General features: G+C 36.3%; 1 long non-coding RNA gene across 1 annotated transcript; it reads left to right on the forward strand.

The window, feature by feature from the left end:
* Positions 1-4,042: 4,042 nt before the first annotated feature.
* On the forward strand, positions 4,043-12,414 carry LOC138365116 (uncharacterized). The gene is made up of 3 exons (XR_011228658.1): positions 4,043-4,100; positions 7,968-8,084; positions 12,107-12,414. It is a non-coding gene; the product is annotated as an uncharacterized lncRNA (long non-coding RNA).
* Positions 12,415-13,348: the final 934 nt, after the last annotated feature.

The following is a 13,348-nucleotide window of genomic DNA, read 5'->3' on the forward strand; positions in this document are numbered from 1 at the left end:
GAAAAATGAAACAGGAAATTTCCTTAAGTACTTTCGTATATTAAATACATCTTCAGAAGGTCCCTTCAGAAGTGACCTTCTGAAGATGTATTTAATATACGAAAGTACTTAAGGAAATTTCCTGTTTCATTTTTCCTTCGTGGTCTGACATTGTCACATTCTTAATCACGTGTTTATTTTCGTGATATACACACATATATATATATATATATATATATATATATATATATATATATATATATATATATATATATATATATATATATATATATATATATATATATATATATACACGTATATATATATACAAACACATACATATCTAATCACCCACACAAATACACACATCAATAATCTTTGTGTCACAAGTGATCAACAAGAGTCTCACAGGTACATTGGTATTGAGAGGATACTTAGCATAGTATTTACATTCTTGTAAAGCCACTTGTACGCGTAGCGTTTCGGGCAGGTCCTTAATCTAAGAAAATTTTAAGTAGGTATTTATCTGCAAAATTTATAAAAATGATAAAAGTTACATAGCAAGAAAAAAAATAAAAGATGAGAGAAAATTGTAGGCATATTAAAGCACATAGGTAGCTAGATTGATTGCAATGACAGCTTGAATGGTAGTTTAACAAAAATTAATAGGCACAATACAGCATATGGCTAGCACATAAAAGACAGCAATGAACACAATGATAAGGTTGTTTGAATTAAGTACATAAAGATTGGGAGATTGGGTAACATTAGATACAGAGCAAATTTTAAGCTCAGTGTAGGACACTACGAAGATGAAATTAGGTACTTTTTGTTTTTGTTTTTTTAATGAGGCAAAAGTTTGACAGCTTTTCAATTCACTAGGGAGTAAGTTCCATAGACTAGGTCCCTTAATTTGCATAGAGTGTTTACACAGATTAAGTTTGACCCTAGGGATATCAAAGAGATATTTATTTCTGGTGTTGTGATAATGGGTCCTATTACATCTGTCCAGGGTGACAGATTGCGGCAAAGCTATTGGTCAAATTGTAATCCCCTTGTTTGTGCCCCACAAGATACCCTGAGCTTAAGGCAAAACCAGTCATATGAGGGAGACCAAACCCAGAGGACGGGTTCTGTTCTGTCTCCTGGCCAATAGACCGAACACCGTCTATTCCTCACCGTCAAGTTTACTCAGCGTCTGAAAAATATACCACACACTCGCCCAGAATCACGAGTGTGAATATATTGTTCAGAAGCCTAAAGTGACAAATCCTCAGAGCGAAACAGACTGGTATCAGGTAATCCCTGGTGACAAAGATCGTTGTGAGTGACCTAGAGTGAACTAAGGCAGTGTCGCCGCCTAAGTAACCTGTGTGTGACTTTACCACAAGTGTACCTGCATGGTACCACAGCCTCCGCCAGCTGCCACTCGTCCCGAGCGTGTACCTCAGTACCCCAGTACCTCTGTACTTATGTGCCTCGAGCGCCCGCCGCCGCCCTCACACTACTACGTGACGTCACCACCTTACTCATCGCCCGTGCCAGTGTGTGTGCGTGTGTCTGTATATTAAGCATACAGCCCGCCCTACTGCAAGTACCCTCCGTGTCTACGAGCGAAACCAGATGTCAGGCTTTCTACGAGTGCTTGTATAAATGTGCCTGAGTGAGTGAGTAAGGAAAGGTACCTTATCTGTAAGTACAATATCTTGTCATTGTTTTATTGTGTCTGTTTTGATCTGAGGGATCAACTACAGTTCTCACCTTCTCATACCTGTCACAGGTCCTAGGTAAATCAACGGTGAATGCGTGTTTATCTGTGTGGTATCACTGCATTTCACTAGTCTGTGAATGTGAGCTTCACATACACCACACATTTAGTTATTGTGTGACATTATTATTGTGCATGTTATTGCCTGCCCCATTGACACTGTATTTGTGTTTATTGCATATCATCATTACCGAGTATCCGGTTGGAACTCTTGTGATCCCTTTGCATACTGGCAGTTAGGTTGCCGTGTTAATGATTGGCTGTCAATTGTGTTAAGTTAGGTGTTTCTCCACGAGTGGATACGAGTCGTTTAGCCAGACGTCAAGAGTCTCGCTGATATAACCATAGCTTTGCTGACGCCAATCTAAAGTAAATCAAACCTTAGAAATCTAATACTTGATAACAGACTGAACAAAAACCACCTAATTATCGCAGGGGACTTTAATATTGACCTCTGCGAGCCAGAACACCCTACTGCTGTTAGCTTCCTTAACTGTATGAATTCCTGCTTCCTCATACCCTTAATCACTAGACCTACTAGAATCACTGATAGCACTGCCACGACTCTAGATCACATCTGGACAAACATAACCTCTCCGCTTACTTCAGGTATAATCACCGATAGCACTACAGACCATTCAACCTGTCCTCTTAACAAGAACGTCAACATTTGCCGTTTGACTCTACGGCTGTTTTTGGACGTTATTTTGTGTAAAACTACGTCTATTATCGCTTCCATGGACTATCTCTTGTTATACAATGAAATACCACACTCTTATTATTCTATAACTCACTGACTATGCTCTGATATTTGTTCTTCAAGTAAAAATATATATATATTTGCCTTAATTAGGCCATTATCCAGAAAATTCCAGCCTATCGATCTTTATATTTAGGAAAACATCTAATAAATTTGGAAATGAATTTTTCGTTCTCCGACAGTTGCCTGTTACTATTTAACCCTCTATGCTTTAATGTCGCTGGTCATTGTGTCTTTCCCAGGATTTATATAGGTTTTGTAGTAGCATTTAGTCAGACTACAGTAATTTAACTAATGGGAAACCTCTATAGTTGTCGTAAATTAATAATAATCATTTATCAAATAATAAATTAGCAAACATATGCAACATTTTATGTTACGACTTTTCGGGTAGGCCGTTCCGTTTGTTTACAGCCCCAATGGTTCAAAATACACAATACTTTTAATATATAAGTGACTAAGTATGCTCTAATATATGGTCCTCAATGAAAATTATCGTTTTTTTTTTTTGTTAATTTGTCCATAATGAATAAGATTCCTTACTGTTGATCTTTATATTAAGAAAAACATCTAAACAAATTGGTATTGTGTTTTCGTTCAGATAAAGTTTCCAGATACTATTTCCTAGTTATCAATTAATGTAAGTGGTTATTTTAATTCGCGGCTACTAGGGACTTTCTCCCATTATACAATATAAATGTACTCACTAACTATTCTCTGGTATCTGTTCTTCAAGTAAAATTACCTATTTTTTTGTTTAATTAGTCCATAATTCATAAAATTCCTTCAGGTCGATCTTTATATTTAGGAAAACATCTAATCAATTTGGAATTTAATATTTCGTTCACCTACAGTTACCAGCTACTATTTCATTGTTATATTTTATGTCGCTGGTCATTAAGATTTTCCAAGAATTTAAACAGCTAAACAGCAAGTAGCATCTTGTTAGAGTACAGGAATTTACCTATGGAGAACCTCGATAGCTGCCGAAAATTATTAATGATTATATATGTAATTTAAAATAATGAATTAAATACCATTTCTTATGTTACGTCTTTGGCGGGTAGGCGGTTCTGCGGGTTTACAACCGAATTGTTTAAAAATCCCACTATTTTAAATGTATGAGTCACTAGTATGCTCTGATATATGTTCTGCAATGAAAATAAAGATTGTTTTGTTGTTAATTACTCCATAAATGTGTAATGTGTTAATTCAGTCTAAAATCTTTTTGCAACGTTTATATGCGATATACGTAGCTGGAAACTACCTAATATTTAAAAATAATAGTTACAACATTCTATTAATATATAATGTTGAAATAAATATCTCACAAAGTCTATATATCTGTTTTTAGATGTCTTATAAATTTTCTTCTAAAATAGTATTAATGATTTTTATGAATCTTGAGTAAAAATTATGTTAATTATTATTAATCTAATTGTTATTATTTTAAGTAAAAGAATTGCAAGTATTCGAATAACCACGGGGTCTCTGTTTGTGTATGAATGCACGGATTTGTTTTTGTTATGAGATGGACGCCTTCGAAAGCATGGTGTAGGAGCGATCGTCTTCGCCCCTAAATCAACACAACAGGTATTTAGTATTTACGATTATAATAAGTAATATTTCTTTTATAATAATATTGCAGCAGGTGGTGTAGTGGTAGGACACTCGCCTGGCGTTCCGCGAGCGTTATGTCATGGGTTCGTATCCTGGCCGGGGAGGATTTATTGGGCGCAATTCCTTAACTGTAGCCTCTGTTTAACGCAACAGTAAAATGTGTACTTGGATGAAAAAACGATTCTTCGCGGCGGGGATCGTATTCCAGGGACCTGCCCGAAACGCTACTCGTACTAGTGGCTGTACAAGAATGTAACAACTCTTGTATATATCTCAGGTTAGGGGCTAGGCATTTACACTCTTAGGTCAGCAAACTAGCTAGAAGGTTAGACCATTAGACTCCACTCGTCAATCGGGGCCCTGCATGACTCAGCTTATCCTAACCTAGCCCAGCTTAAACCATCTTAGCATAGTTCATTCTAGCTGTGCATAGTGCTTGCACAGCCTTGCTTATCCTAGTTTACCTCTTCCTAGCCTACCGTAGCCAAGCCTATCCCAGTATACCCTTACCTAGTCTTGCCTAGCCTAACCCTGCCTTGCTTTTAAACATGACCAGTCCTTCCTACCCTAGCCAAGCCCTGACCAGCTTAGCCAAGCCAATCCCTGCCTAGATTCAGCATAGCCTTGCCTTTTTATTAATATATAGAAGGTACCACCTCTGGTTGAGTTTGTAGGAACCCTCCACTTATAGGGTTGAGAGTTCCATATATATGTATATATATATATATATATATATATATATATATATATATATATATATATATATATATATATATATATATATATATATAATATAAATAATATAAATAATAAATAATGTGTGTGTAAACATGCCACGTGTGTGTAAATCACAAAAATTAACACTTGATGAGAAATGTGACAGTGTCAGACCACGGAGGAAGAATTGAAACAGGAATTTCCTTAAGTACTTTCATATATTAATACATCTTCAGAAGGAATCATTTTTTATATAAATTAAATTTAAAAAAATCATTCCTCCATGGTCTGACACTCATATATATATATATATATATATATATATATATATATATATATATATATATATATATATATATATATATATATAATATATATATATATATATATATATATATATATATATATATATATATATATATATATATATATAAAGTATATTTTGGTAGCAGTCTTTCCTGTAGACATATATTATTAAATATGACCGAAAAAGTAAGATTAATAATTCTAACACGAATTTTCTCAATCTTTCGTACATTACGCTTCACTGTTGGAGGTAAATCAAAAATCAATTCTCCAAAATTCATTTTTATTTCTAGTCTGACGCGACACGGGCGCGTTTCGTAAAACTTATTACATTTTCAAAGACTTTTAGTTCACAAATACACAACTGAATAGAACTTACGTATCTCCGATTTTATATCTACATTTGAGTGAGGTGGGAGGGGTGATGTGGCATTAACACAAGACAGAACAAAAGGGGATATTAATAGGGTATTAAAAGTATCAACACAAGACAGAACACAAACAATGGGTATTGAATAGAAGTGTTTGTAGAAAGCCTATTGGTCCATATTTCTTGATGCTTCTATATTGGAGCGGAGTCTTGAGGTGGGTAGAATATAGTTGTGCAATAATTGGCTGTTGATTGCTGGTGTTGACTTCTTGATGTGTAGTGCCTCGCAAACGTCAAGCCGCCTGCTATCGCTGTATCTATCAATGATTTCTGTGTTGTTTACTAGGATTTCTCTGGCGATGGTTTGGTTGTGGGAAGAGATTATATGTTCCTTAATGGAGCCCTGTTGCTTATGCATCGTTAAACGCCTAGAAAGAGATGTTGTTGTCTTGCCTATATACTGGGTTTTTTGGAGCTTACAGTCCCCAAGTGGGCATTTGAAGGCATAGACGACGTTAGCCTCTTTTAAAGCGTTCTGTTTTGTGTCTGGAGAGTTTCTCATGAGTAGGCTGGCCGTTTTTCTGGTTTTATAGTAAATCGTCAGTTGTATCCTCTGATTTTTGTCTGTAGGGATAACGTTTCTATTAACAATATCTTTCAGGACCCTTTCCTCCGTTTTATGAGCTGTGGAAAAGAAGTTCCTGTAAAATAGTCTAATAGGGGGTATAGGTTTTGTGTTAGTTGTCTCTTCAGAGGTTGCATGGCTTTTCACTTTCCTTCTTATGATGTCTTCGACGAAACCATTGGAGAAGCCGTTATTGACTAGGACCTGCCTTACCCTACAGAGTTCTTCGTCGACTTGCTTCCATTCTGAGCTGTGGCTGAGAGCACGGTCGACATATGCGTTAACAACACTCCTCTTGTACCTGTCAGGGCAGTCGCTGTTGGCATTTAGACACATTCCTATGTTTGTTCCTTAGTGTAGACTGCAGTGTGGAAACCTCCGCCCTTTTCCATGACTGTTACATCTAGAAAGGGCAGCTTCCCATCCTTTTCCATCTCGTAAGTGAAACGCAGCACGGAACTCTGCAAATACCTGACATGAGGTACCTGATGTCAGACATCTGCAGGAGCTGAAGGAGGCATTTGAGCATTTCTTGTGTTGATACTTTTAATACCCTATTAATATCCCCTTTTGTTCTGTCTTGTGTTAATGCCACATCACCCCTCCCACCTCACTCAAATGTAGATATAAAATCGGAGATACGTAAGTTCTATTCAGTTATGTATTTGTGAACTAAAAGTCTTTGAAAATGTAATAAGTTTTACGAAACGCGCCCGTGTCGCGTCAGACTAGAAATAAAAATTGAATTTTGGAGAATTGATTTTTGATTTACCTCCAACAGTGAAGCGTAATGTACGAAAGATTGAGAAAATTCGTGTTAGAATTATTAATCTTACTTTTTCGGTCATATTTAATAATATATATATATATATATATATATATATATATATATATATATATATATATATATATATATATATATATATATATATATATATATATATATATATATATATATATAATGTGTGTGTGTGTGTGTACTCACCTAGTTGTGCTTGCGGTGGTTGAGCTCTGGCTCTTTGTCCCGTATGTATGTATTCATATATATATATATATATATATATATATATATATATATATATATATATATATATATATATTATATATATATTTTATATATCCTGCCTGAAATGCTGCGTGTACTAGTGACTTTACAAGATAGTTCTTATAAAGATAGCATTTTGTGGTTATTCTCTATATCTGGTTCACCCTAACAGTAAATAAGTACCTGGGAGTTAGACAGCTGCTATGGGCTGCTTCCTAGGGATGTGTGTGTGTGTTTGTATTCATGTTGAATTTTACAAAGTAGGAAGAGATGTTTGTAAAAAAAAAAATCAAATATTTTTGAAAGTATAAGTAGATTTGATATTTTTCCTTAATTGTTTATTTCTGCTGTCTCGCCTCCTTTATAAAATGGCATAATTCTTGCTTTTTTAAGGATATCAGGAAAAGTAAGGCACTCCAGAGATTTGTTAACTCCTTCCTAGTGTTGCCTAGCCCAGCCCAGCCTAGACAAGGCAGGCTGAGCATCCTAGCCTCACGCAGCTTAGTCCCCACCTACATGTAGCATCCCAGTCCATCCTAAGTGATCATTACCTTACTGGCTGTGTTTTCTCTTCAGCCCTGAATGTAATGTGGTGGAACATAAGCAGATACATATCAGGTCTTAGAGAATCTGTACTTCATACATTTCTTAATAATGTTTCACAAATTTTTAAATAACTAAAAAAAACTGTATAATAACTTCATATTATTCTTGCAATTTATTTTTGCATTTTTTTTATACAAAATTTACATTTTAAAAGATTACCTCTAATTTTAGATTGATGACTTGAAGACTACAGTGCCATCCACAGCAAATCATGGTCTTAAAATATCTCCTAGCAATGACGAGACCAGTTTTCACAGAGATCAAATTTTTGCTAAGCAGTAGTCACAGGTAAATATATATTTTATATATATATATATATATATATATATATATATATATATATATATATATATATATATATATATATATATATATATATATATATAATATATATATAAAATTAACTACTTCATTGCTCAAAGCACCTTCAGACATTCTGAGAGTTGTGCTATTTTATTAATTAATTAATTAGGCTATATTTTAATGTTTTGTAATGTTTTCATTACTTTTTTTTGTTTTGAAATATAAATTGTTGAGTTTTGAAACATTTTGACATTAACTATACCTGAATATTTATAAACAAAAAAATACCAGAACTATGTCCTTGACAATTACACTAAGAAGTCTTTGCCAAAATCAGGTGTTCAGTGCAGTAGTTAAAAACTTAAAAGTTGTACCACCTCTGGTGCAAGATTAGGGACCCATAGCCTCAGAGAAGAAAATAGAGAGTACTCAGAGAAGGCCTTGAATAATAGGCAGGCTGTTTGTGTGTGTTTCGACGGTAAGCTTGCTGACACCATATGTAATTACCTAAGTGTAGTTACAGGATTAGAGCTACGCTCGTGGTGTCCCGTCTACCCAGCACTCTTTGTCACATAATGCTTTGAAACTACTGACGGTCTTGGCCGCCACCACCTTCTCACTTAACTTGTTCCAACCGTGTACACTCTGTATGCGAAAGGAAATTTTTGTATATTTCTTTGGCATCTTTGTTTAGTTAGTTTAAATCTATGACCTTTTGTTCTTGAAGTTCCAGGTCTCGGGAAATCTTCCCTATCGATTTTATCAATTCCTGTTACTATTTTGTACATAGTGATTTTATCACCTCTTTTTGTTGTCTTCTAGTTTTGGCATATTTAATGCCTCTGACCTCTCCACATAGCTCTTGCCCTTTAGTTCTGGGAGCCACTTAGTAGCATGTCTTTGCACCTTTTCCAGTTTGTTGATGTGCTTCTTAAGATATGGGCACCACACAACCGCTGCATATTCTAGCCTTGGCCGAACAAAACTCGTGAACAATTTCTTTAGTATTTCGCCATCCATGTATTTAAACGAAATTCTGAAGTTAGAAAGTGTGGCATAGGCTCCTCACACAACGTTCTTTATGTGGGCCTCAAGTGATAGTTTTCTATCTAGAATCAACCCTAGACCTCTTTCTTTTATCAGAATTATATAAAGATTTCTCACATAATTTGTAGGTTGTGTGGGATCTATGTTCTATTCCACATTCCATAACATGGCATTTATTCACATTAAATTTCATTTGCCAAGTGGTGCTCCATATACTTATTTTGTCCAGGTCTTCTTGAAGGGCATGACAATCATCTAAATTTCTTATCCATCCCATTATCTTAGCATCATCAGCAAACATGTTTATATAATTCTGTATTCCAACTGGTAGATCATTTATGTAGACAATGAACATTTCTGGTGCATGTACTGTGGTACTCCACTTGTGACACTTCTCCAGTCCGATTGCCTCTGATTACTGCCCTCATTTTTCTATCAGTCAGAAAATTTTTCATCCATGTTAGAAGCTTACCTGTCACCCATCCAAAATTTTCTAGTTTCCAGAACAACCTCTTATGTGGAACTCTGTCGAAAGCCTTTTTTATGTCTAGATAGATGCAGTCAACCCAACTACCTTTTTCCTTTAAAATCTCTGCGGCTCAATCATAGAAACTAAATTTTTATAAATTTAATTTTTGAATTTATCGAGTAAATTCGATACACAAGATCTTCCAGATCGAAAACAATACTGTCTTTGTGATATTATATAATTTCTCTCCAGGTGTTCTACCCATTTAGTTTTTATTTTTATTTTTTTTTCAATCTTTTCACTGTTACACTTGTCAATGATTCAGGTCTATAACTGAGAGAGGTGGGGTCTTCCCTGTTGCCACTTTTGTAGATTGGAACTATGTTAGCCTTTTTCCACATGTTTGCTATGACTCCTGTACACAGGGATGCCTGAAAGATCAGGTGAAGTGGAAGGCTGAGCTCAGATGCATATTCTCTCAGAACCCATGGTGAAACTCCATCTGGACCAACTGCTTTGTTCTTACTTAGCTCCTTTAGCATATTTTCCACTTCATCTCTAGACACCTCTATACGCTCTATGATGTTCTCAGAAATTCTTATTGTGTCTGGTTCTCTTAAGATTTCATTTTGTATAAACACACTTTGGAACTTTTGGTTTAATGTTTCACACATTGCATTATCATTTTCTGTGAATCTGTTTCCTATTTTCAACCTTTGTATATTATCCTTTACCTGCAATTTGTTGTTTATGAATTTGTAGAATAGGCCCAGTTCTGTTTTACATTTATCCATTATCCCTTTTTAAAAATTTCTTTCTGCCTCATCCCTTACTGCTGTATAGTTGTTTCTCGCATCTTTGTATCGCTGGTATGATTGGGGGTTTGGCTTCTTTCTATATTGATACCTGCTTGTTGGGGTTCTGCTCTTCTACTCCCCAAGCCCGGCTCGAGGCCAGGCTCGACTTGTGAGAGTTTGGTCCACCAGGCTGTTGCTTGGAGAGGCCCGCAGGGCCACATACCCACCACATCCCGGCTGATCCGGAACTTCTCTTAGAAAACAGTCCAGTTTTCTCCTGAAGATGTTCACGATTGTTCCGGCAATATTTCTTATAGTCGCTGGGAGGACGTTGAACAACCGCGGACCTCTGATGTTTATACAGTGCTCTCTGATTGTGCCTGTGGCACCTCTGCTCTTCACTGGTTCAATCTTGCATTTTTTTCCATATCGTTCACTCCAGTACGTTATTATTTTACTGTGTAGATTTGGGACCTGGCCCTCCAGTATCTTCAATGTGTATATTATTTGGTATCTCTCTCGTCTCCTATCTAGAGATTACATTTGGAGAGCTTTGAGACGATCCCAATAATTTAGGTGCTTTATCTCGTCTATGCGTGCCGTATATGTTCTCTGTATTCCCTCTATTTCAGCAATCTCTCCTGCTCTGAAGGGGGAAGTGAATACTGAGCAGTACTCGAGACGGGACAACATAAGTGACTTGAAGAGTACAACCATTGTGATGGGATCCCTGGATTTGAAAGTTCTCATAATCCATCCGATCATTTTTCTGGCCGACGCAATATTTGCTTGGTTATGCTCCCTAAACATTAGATCGTCGGACATCATTATTCCCAAATCCTTGACATAGCTGTTTTTCTACTATGGGAAGATTCGATTGTGTTTTGTACCCTGTATTATGTTTCAGATCCTCATTTTTGCCATACCTGAAATTTATCACTGTTAAACATCATGTTATTTTCTGCTGCCCAATCGAAAACTTTGTTGACATATTGCTTGTAGTTTTTCAATGTCTTTCATTCCATTTTTGTGTCTTTTGGTCTGTGGCCCTCTCTCAATTTCTGTTGAACCAATCCTGTTTTCTGGCCCTGCATCTCTGTTTTGGTATGAATGTTTGTGTGCCTTCATTGTATATTTTGCAAAATTTGGCATACATTTAATTTACTTCCCTGTCTAGCAACAAGTCTGCCTAATTACTTATTAAAAAAATTTTGAAGTTCCCCATAGTGACCTCTCTCTCTCTTGAAATCAAGTTTATCAACTGTTTCAATGTCCCCATTTTCTGTGTGTGTGTGTTTGGAGGCTAAGCTTGCTGATACCATGTGTGTGTGTGTTTGGAGGCTAAGTTTGCTGACACCGTATGTGTACTCACCTATTTTTACTCACCTGTTTAAATAATAATAGGGGTGTGTACCACCTCTGGTGCAATTGTAGGGACCCACAGCCTTGAAGAAAATAAAGAGCATTCAGAGAAGACCTTGTGGATTCTCACTGAACACTAATCTTTTCTTCTCCTACCACCCCTCTTATTTTGTTTTATGCTTATTCTATTATATATCATATAAATACATAGCCAAATGGCAATATTTATTATGTCTATACAAAAAGAAGACATCCACTTTATTTGTTTTCTCTACTTTGTTTCTATGTGGATTTTGTTGTGACTAATGATTCTCCTTCTTTCCCATCAACAGGTCTTCCTCACTGGGCTTGCTCGGCTTTTGTGTTACTGTGAGGGTGCCATCATCGTTTACCCTTCAAGACTGACTCATGCTGGCATTGCATTTGTGGACTTCCCTTCACAGTAAACAGTCCTTCTCCATATGGTGATTGTCCAGGGCAAGCAGGGTGTGACTGCCATCTTGAAGAAGCAGGGTCTTTTAATATGAAGAATCTTCCGTCTTCTCTACTTACGCCAGCTTGTGCCAGCCTTGCATTCTTGTTACTTCATGGCCCTTGGGCCTTTTTTATTTATTTTACATAATAAATTTTTTTATTAATACCCGTGTTTCACAAGAGATCCTTAACATTTTAAGCACCAATTGTATTGACTAATGTACGTCTTGTAACCTTTAAGACATAAATAGACAAGACATAGATAAATGAGTGAATAATACTGAGTGACTAGGTTAGGGCGAGGAACATAGTACAGTGTCTGACTTTGGAAGAATGCCTACTGTTTTAGAAACCTTATTGCCATGATCATAATCGTATGGGTTAAAAAGCATTTGTTGTCACTCCTACACTGTGGCTTGTTGAGCTTGAAACCTTTGCTCCTTGTTCGTGTTACATCTGACCTTTTGAAGAAATTGTATGAATCAATATCCTCCAAATTGTTCAGTATTTTAAAGGTTTCGCTCTATTACTCTCTCATTTGCATATATCTAAGCATATAGATTAGATATAGATTTAGATTAGATTTTTTATTCAAGGTAAAGGTACATACATTGCAGATGAGTTACAAAGGGAAAGACAATGACTAGAGTCCACTAGCTCTATTGGAAGAGAAACGTCTGCAAGACAAGTGTGGGCAAAAATTAAGGTAGCTAAGGGGAGCAGAGCCCTTCCTGCGGCTCACAACGACCCCCAGGGTAAGGCTGAAGAACTAATTCACAAGTGGAGTGATGCAGCATCATCCTCCTCCCTCCCTGCAGAAGTAAGCAGGGAACAGCTCCTCCGACATAATGACAGAAGGATTAAAAGGGCGGCAAACACTCTCAATGAATACCTAACATCAGTGTTCACACTAGAAAGCTTGAATGACATCCCATCACCAACACAAATGTTTGTCGGAGGTAAGGAGAATGAATTAAGAGAAATACCAATTACACGCGACACAATCAGGAAGAGCATTGACAAACTAAAAGACTCAGAAGCCCAAAGTGTAAATGGATTTAAGTCCCAAGTCGTAAAGGAACTGGCAAATTAATTGGGTG

The sequence above is a fragment of the Procambarus clarkii genome, chromosome 15, assembly GCF_040958095.1.
Source record: "Procambarus clarkii isolate CNS0578487 chromosome 15, FALCON_Pclarkii_2.0, whole genome shotgun sequence".
Classification (NCBI taxonomy): domain Eukaryota; kingdom Metazoa; phylum Arthropoda; class Malacostraca; order Decapoda; family Cambaridae; genus Procambarus; species Procambarus clarkii.